This window comes from Hyla sarda, chromosome 2 (genome assembly GCF_029499605.1).
Source record: "Hyla sarda isolate aHylSar1 chromosome 2, aHylSar1.hap1, whole genome shotgun sequence".
NCBI classification, from domain to species: domain Eukaryota; kingdom Metazoa; phylum Chordata; class Amphibia; order Anura; family Hylidae; genus Hyla; species Hyla sarda.
The window spans coordinates 368,246,699-368,255,175 of NC_079190.1; the positions used below are offsets into that span (position 1 = coordinate 368,246,699).

The 8,477-nt window shown below is 42.1% G+C and overlaps 1 long non-coding RNA gene across 1 annotated transcript; it reads left to right on the plus strand.

The window, feature by feature from the left end:
• Positions 1-2,067: 2,067 nt before the first annotated feature.
• On the plus strand, positions 2,068-7,344 carry LOC130357963 (uncharacterized). The gene is made up of 3 exons (XR_008889342.1): positions 2,068-2,139; positions 3,707-3,789; positions 7,258-7,344. It is a non-coding gene; the product is annotated as an uncharacterized LOC130357963 (long non-coding RNA).
• Positions 7,345-8,477: the final 1,133 nt, after the last annotated feature.

Genomic DNA, 8,477 nt, shown 5'->3' on the forward strand with positions numbered 1-8,477 from the left:
ATGCTTTCGCTAAGGCACTGAGGCAAGCAAAGATCTGGCAGGGGTTAGTGGGAGGTGCAGATACTTATCCAAAAGATGCAGGTATAAGTGATAATTACAGGCGCACTGGCCCTTTAATTCTAAGAGTTCCGGCATGTGCGCGCCCTAGGAGGTGGGGCACGCGGACCGGTGCTGCGAGATGACCGGAGGGATAACAGACTGGGAAGGTGAGTGACGGGCTGACGGACGCAAGCGGGCACGTCCCGCGATGTGTATCCCATCCCCACAGGCAGATGAAGCCAGAGCGTGTCTGGCCGGAGCGCAGGACATAACAGAAGTTAATGAGGCGCACCTTGGGAAGGCATTTTTCTGAAAAGATAAACAGATCTTGACTACAATAGTCTTTGATTGACTCATTTTTGAATTTTTTTATACACAGTTTAAGAGACAAAAGGTAGACAGAGCAATATTAAAAAATTGTGCATGGACTTTCACCACTCATGGTGAAGTCCAGACTTTCCATTGGTCGGCCTGGTGAGGACCAAGCATCACTTTGGTCTGTTGGATGAATCCTCAGTTTGAGGAGCCCTGCTGTACATCATAAAATTTGGTAAGAAAAAGAAAGAAAAAAATGAAAGAAAAATTTACATAAATCAACATAATACAACACATTCACATCACCAAAGCACTTGTGAAAGATTGGCTACATTGGAGGTATTATCAGTTTGGCGTAGTCAGATTTTTTTTCCTTCTTTACACTTCAACAGAGGCTGTGCAAAACATTTCCCGATACCTAGGAGCTCTGTCACATTTAGAGTAGATTCAGATAAACATGCAAGTTCTAAAGCAGTATCCCACCAGCCTGATGCCTTCATAATACAGAAGGAACTTATCCACCTGGCCACACGTATTGATGTGCGTCTTGCTGAGAGGCAGGAAGAATTGCGCTTAGAGATGGCACCTGCACGAACACCAGGTCTTCCTTCTGCCACACAGCTGGCAAAGTACTTCTTGTTGCATGTCTTTCGTTTACATGGTCTTCCTCAGCATATCGTTTCGGACCGAGGTGTGCAGTTTGTCTCTAAGTTCTGGCGAGCCCTTTTTAACGGTTTGGACATCAATCTGGACTTCTCCTTGACCTACCACCCTCAGTCCAACAGACAGGTGGAGAGGGTTAATCAAATCCTAAAGACATTTCTTCGGCATTTTGTTTCAGCTCGCCAAGACGATTGGGTCGACCTTCTTCCCTGGGCTGAATTCTCATATAATCATAAGGATTCCGAGTCCACGAGGTTGTCTCCCTTTTTTGTTGTCTACGGACTCCATCCCCGTCCTCCTCTTCCTCTCCCAGTCTCCTCCGGTGTGCCTACTGTTGATGAGCTGGTCCATGACTTCTCTACCATCTGGCAACAGACCCGACAGTCGTTATCTCAGGCACAAGCACCGTCCCCTAGGGTGCAGGCGCCAGAGCTTTAAGATTTAAAGGGCCAGTGCGCTCATTAGTGTGATTCACCTGTGGCTCATTTATATATTCCTCCATCCTCCTCACTCCCCTGCCGGATCTTTGTTGCCTTGAGCCTGAGAAAAAGCATTCCTGTTTCTGCCTTGCCGTGTATCTGATCCTTCGCTTTGTGACCCGACCTTGCTTCTCTGCTGCCTGCCTATTGACCTCCTGCTACGTCCTGACTATGCAACCGTGCCGCCTGCCCTGACCTTCTGCTATCCAGACTACAAGCTGCCTTATCCCTCCTGTGCCTCGCATCTCCTCAGCCGCCTTTGTGGTCGAGCCGTGCCAGAGGTAGCGACCTAGGTGCCGCCTGCCGAAGCAAGTCCATCCCGCTTTGCAGCGGGCTCTTGTGAAAACCAGTGGCACCTTAGACTCCGCTCTCTGGTACGGTCCGAGTCATCTGAGTTCCTGTTATAGTCATTCTCTGCCAGGCTGATGCTCCAGTCTCAGAAACTGTGCCCCCTCCATAAAGTAATGTCCTGGCCTTGCTGTTCTGAAGACTTTTGTATGGGATTCCGTTGACCTTTATGAATTTAAAATTAGATTAATGCACAATAGTCTAGTAATTTCTCATTTCTGACAGATTTTTCAGTAAGAAAGGACAGAAAAAGCATGAAGAGAACTAGATAGACAGTGTTCCAATCCCCGGCCTGGTAAAACAGCACAGACGTTCTGATATTTCAAATTCTTATGTCTTCCTTGTGTTTTTGATACTGAATATACCTCTGCTATCTATTTTAACTGTCAAGCTAAAGGTTAAGATTTATGCTATTACAATGATTTCAACATTCACTAGTATGTCCTAGGTAATCTCTGTGGATGAACGCAGGGCCAGCCTTAGGCTCCAGGGTGCTGTGTGCCATTTGTCTCCACTTCATTTTGTAATGTTGGAGTTTGGTGTTTTGTATATGTTTTGCTCTGTTTTTCACTGGAAACATGCATTTTTCATTCCATGTTTTATGAAATGTGACTTTTGGAAGGTGATGCCAATTGTGTAGAAATTTGTCAGCGTTTCGATTTTTTTTGCTTGCAATGTACACTCCATTACTAAAGTATTGAGTGTCTACTGAGTATTGACACTGTAGTACCCTTATATTACAAAAGAGCAGCTAAGGGGCATGGAAGAGAAGAGGCAATAAATGGTATATGGGCAGAAAAGGTTACTGAATCCTGTACCCTTTTGAAATGCTTTCCCTTTGCCTTGAATGCCCCTATGTAATCAAATGATACCTACAATCAGTTAGTTACCATCTGTTGGTTCGCAATGGCGAAATTTCGCTATGGAAAAAAACCATCACGAATATCACAAATATTCGAATTCCACGAATATGGGATGAATATTCGTCCTCATAGTTGCGAAATATCGCGAATTCGAATATGGCATATGCCGCTCATCACAATTTATTATCTCAGTATTGAACACCAGGATTTTTATTTTATTTTTTGGGCATATAATGCACGCCCACTATCATTACTGTTATACCGCACCATCGTGGCAAAAATTGTGATATTTTACCACAATTGTGCAAATCATGGTAAAAATTTATTATTTTTACGACAATTTTGAAAAATTGCATAAAAACTGCTGTAAAACATAGGGAAAGAAAACTGTCAAGTTTCTACATAGGAACACAGCCTAAAGACTTCACATCTTTATAAAATTCGTTAGTTGTAATTACAGGTCAAATCACTTTTGCCCTATGGCAATATTTCTTTAAAAAAACATACTTTAAATAAGGACATTCATCTAAACTGCATGTAATGTAAACTGAGCCTGAAGAGTTGACCAGGGTAGTACTAGCAGCTTAATGATATCACCAGCAGCAGTAATCAAACACCACACCCAGAACCAGAGGATTTGTGGGTAATGCAGGCTGCATTACAGAATTATTTTAGGGATTGAACCGCAAACCAACACAGAGCCAATCTCATGCCAGCTACATCAGTTAAAACAGGTAAGCAGAAGGCACATACAAGAAGCTTTACATTATTTTCTAATAGGCCTCCAACAAAAGAAACAAGCAATAATACTGAAATAACAAACAACAGATCTAAATTGAAACATTTAGGGCCCTACTTCTTATGTTGCTCATGGCCACCTTGTCTAAAACTGGCCCTCTAAGTGGGAAATTCCCTTTCTGCGATTCCTCCTTTGTCATTATAATTGCTACTTATAAGACATTAATCTTTGTTTCTGTCTTTTGCTTTGTTTCTTCCTAGATACTCAGTACAACAGAGACTTTCTTCCGCAGCTTGAGTCTGGTTAATCTCAGCTGCCACATCTCTCTAATCTTCATTTTAAGGTAAACAAGCACTGCCCTATTTTTCTGTTCTGGGAGAGATACTGCATTTCTGTTACACTTAAGTAGTATATATATTCACTCCTCATGATCAGCCATAATATTAAAATCACCCTCCTCATACTGTGTAGGTCTACCTCATGCTGCTTAAACAGCTTTGATCTAGGCATGGACTCCACTAGCTCTCTGAAAATGTCTTGTTATATCTGACACCATGATATTCGCAGCAGATCATTTAAATAATTTTTGACATGTCATACTGACTCCAACCAATCTGTAGAAATAGGCGGGAGAAGCGCACGGCATTGCGCTTCACTCCAAGGCTGGGCCCCATTGTAAGTCTTTTGAGCCATTGTAAGTTTATGGGACCTGTCTTCTGCAATGAGATGGATTGAGCTCCAAGCATATTGCTGCAGGCTTTTATCTTGAAGGACTGACTGAATGAGATGATAGTTATTTCTATTAACTTTGGTGCTGCGTGTGTGGTAGCCATGGGGTGTTTTTAGAAATACCTGATCAGTTTGTGATGCCAGGGCACCATTATCCTATACATGGCTGAGGTTGGAGACAGCTTATCCTGGGCCAGACACGGGGAGTAAGTGAACATTCCGACGTCAGGTTACGGATAACTGTCTTTACTGAGCAGGGTGCAGATGATATTACACAGACAGTTGGTTGTGGGTGAGAGAATGCAGTGTAACCCATTGGGAGCCCTGTTGCCTTGCTGGGACTTGTGGTGCTTTTACCAAACGGATTTATACTAACTTGTAGGACGGGTAGATGAATCCAGGTAGGTAGGGTCCTGTCAAGGTATTGAAGCCTCCTCCGCTGGTGCATGAACTTCCACCGTATGGGAGATTCTTGTAGGATGACCATAAGTAGTAGATTTGAGCTAAGCCTTCCCTTGGAGCACACAGCACAACACATCTGAACCTCACTGTTGCTCAGCTTACACACTACTGGACACTGGGGCAACTTCTCCCCCCCCCCCCCCCCCCCACACTAAACTACATAGGGGAGACTTTAGGGGTTCCCATTGGCAGGCAGGGTCACATGGGGTTCATTGCTCTCTCTTAAGGGTACAGTAACACATTAATAACATATATGCAAATAACAGCAATAGAATTAATTTAGAAAAATATATTATTTTGCAATAAAGTGAGAACATAATTAATCTAACTGTAAGCCTTAGGTGGGCCCAACAACTTGTGCTGCCAAGCTGCCCAAAACAGTCCAAAGCCACAGGACAGCTTTTGGTGCTGGGACACCACACATGTATGTATGTTAACACAACTAGAAATCACAGTGACAAAGAAAACTGTGGGGACAAACTGTTTACTGTATTATGATGATATTCCATCTGCATATGTAGCATGCCTATATAACCCACTGCACTCCCAGTCTCTGAGATTGGCATGGCTCTGTATCACATGTATTGATATCCAATATTTGTCTATATAGCATGTACCATAGCATACAGTAACAAAAGCCTATTACAAAAAAATAAAAATGGTAAAAAAAAATGGTAAAATGGTAATAAAAATGGTAAAAAAAACTGGCTGCTGATAGGCTGCATGCGATTCAGGGTCATCCCGCCTACCCGTGTTCCCGCCTTCCCAGCGTTCCTTGCCCCATGTCCTGACATGTGGAGCCGCCATCTTAAATGCCCTGGAGCCTGGACCGCACTAACTGGAGTTTAATGAAGCGATTCGTGCGATTGAATCGCTACGATATTTGGATTCATTGCAAAGCAAATTTTTCCTGAAATTCGTAATGAATTCAGATTTCATCAGATTCAATTTGCTAATCCCTAATGATTACCATAACAAGGGGCACATGTCACTTGTCTGGATCATCCCTCCAATCTTGAAATCCTACCCAATTTTTTTGTTGCACTTTTTTTTTTTTTTTTTTTAAGGGTGTTTCTAAATACCTGTAACATACAGCTTTTTCTTACCTTTTTGTGAATCTTCCTTCTCAAATGATGTACAAAATGACAACGAAAGCACACAACAATAAATGCTTTTATTTCCACCCCAAATCAACCTGATATATTACATTGCACACATCACACGCTCCCCCACCACCTTCTCTTTTCCCAAGCATAATTGCAGGGTGGACCTCTGAGGTATCTGCATTATGTTTCCAACCATTGTCAGACCCAAAGCTAACACAGACAGTAATAACATTGTAGTTTAGAGCCTTTTATAAATTTGAAAGCAAATGTGAAAAACAAATACATTATTAGTGCATTTAATAAGGTTGGTAATGAGTGTAAAATGTTGTAGCAAATCCTTCATGGCTCCTTAGAGAAATATTCATAAGGAGGTTCGTCTTTACTTCTTCATGAAGTCACTTGTGTTATTAATTATTCAGCACTTTAATGAAGTTGTGCATTTCATGCCATGTGCCATTATGAAACAGTTCCCTTGTTTTATTAAACAGAAAGCACAAATTATGTAGCCTGTCGATTGATAAATCGACTCATTTGGCAGCTTTATATAAACAGCATAATTGCAGGGATATTGTAAAGCAACAGAACAAATGCAAGACCTAAAGGAAAAAGTCAATAGTGCTTAGCTGAGCAGGCAGATCCTGCTAAGACATGTAGGACATTATAGAGCAGTACTGAGTAGTGTGAATCAAGCATTGGGGTAAGATCTAAGAATCATTATACATTTCTGGGGTTTTGTGGTTTCTCTGTAGTCTCTGTCTGCCTCTCTCCACACTCCCCTACTCCTTTCTTTCCCCCATCCCTTCCATTATCGATAGACTTCTGTGGGCAGCATGTAACTGATCTCTCACTAAGTTAAGTCTGTCTCCTTTATCAAGAAAGACTTGCTACTTTTTTCTGAGAGAATTATGAATTTTATTGGGGAGGAAGGAGAGGAAAATAACCCTAATAAATGGAGAAGAACGCTTTTTACGTAATAAATTACAAAGTTTCATACATATAGGTGTACTACCCATTTATGCAAAGTTTGTTGAAAAAACAGTAACCGCCTATTGGTATATGGTCTCCCAGTACCGAATGTGGCCCTGTCAGGTGAACGTTGCCTCAGGTGCCCATGCTGGGCCCCACTTCTCACAGTACTGTATTGTATTGCACTCTAGTTTATTGTATGTTGATTTCTAATGTGCTTGTTATGTTGCCCTTCATAAATGTTAGGTGTGCTTTTAGGGAGTGATGATGCAAAGTAAACCATGTGATCCTGATGCCCAATGGTATGCCCCCTAGCCTAGCCTTAAATAGTGTAGGCGGAGGAGCTTGTATGTGTTAGGGGTGGAGGAGAGCTTAGGTACAGTGTGGAGAGTAGTTAGAAGTCTGCAGGAGAGCTGCTGAATCCTTGAAGCGTGGTGGTTAATGCTACCCTGGCATCACGGACTGTCTATTTGTCACCATTACACCAGCCAGCGTACAACACCCAGCTGGTGCACCACAGTTACACTATACACTATTGTTTATTGTAGTGCACAGAGAAGCAGAAGATTTGGAAGATCTGTAGTACAAAGATAGAACTCTGCATCTATAAAGATACACAGTATTGTGGATTAATGGTAAACAAAATTTAAACCTATATAATAGTATCTGTCCAAGTTCATTATACTTCTTATACAGAGTGTTAAAAAGTGAGTTTTCTGGACTTTGCAATTTATAGCCTAAACTTTGGATAGGTCATTAAAGGAGAACTCCAGCAAAAATCTACAGGATAGGGGATAAGTAGCTGATCATGGGGGGCCCGACCGCTGGGGCCCCTTGCGATCTCCGGGACCCTGGCACTCTCAGTGAGGAGCGTGTGTCATCTATCGGTAGAAGGCATGCGCTCCATTCATTTCTATGGGAGCCCCGATGATGTCCGAGAGCTGTACTTGGGTCTTTTAGACGCTCCCATAGATATGAATGGCTGCAGCACCTCACTGAACACAGGGTCCCGTGCCGGTAATCGCGGGGGGGGGGGCCCAGGGGTTGCTCAGCTACTTATTCCCTATCCTGTAGATATATACAGGATATATCCTGTACAAATAAGTAAATTTTCACTGGAGATCTCCTTTAATATCAGGTATGTTGGGTACTACTACTCTGGTACCCCAACTGATTGGCTGACTAAACAGACCCCGTCTTTACAGCAAGTGCCACATTTCCTGGGTTGTTTGGTACAGGTTTGGAATGTCTGAGCCTTGCTGCAAGTCCCATTCACTTGGATAGACAGAGCCACTGCAATATTTGCAGAGCTGTACTTTGTTGGTTACACCTAGTTTTAGTGTACATCAGATTACAATTTTTTTCTAACAGAAATTCAAGTAATGTAGAAAATATGTTTGATCAGATTTAAATAACCTATTCTTAGAACATATATCAAATCCCCTCTTTACTGAAACAAAACCTAATGAGTCATGTAGTGTGATTGCAAAAATAATCTTCCGAACCTTAACTCCTGATAGCTTGAATGCACAACATAGTGCTTAGTGTTCAGGTCAAATACATTTTCAGATGCTCTAGAACTGTGGTTTAGTTGAGACTGGTGCTCCTAGGCCTCTTTCCCTGATATAGACAGGAGCAGCACTTTATTCATGTCACATTGCAGATATATCAATTGGTTGTCTTGTTTTATTTAATTTAACCTCAGTTTCCTTAACTTAATTCAGAATTATAAAACAATGTAGCTCTGCCCCCTCATGGCGTCACGCCC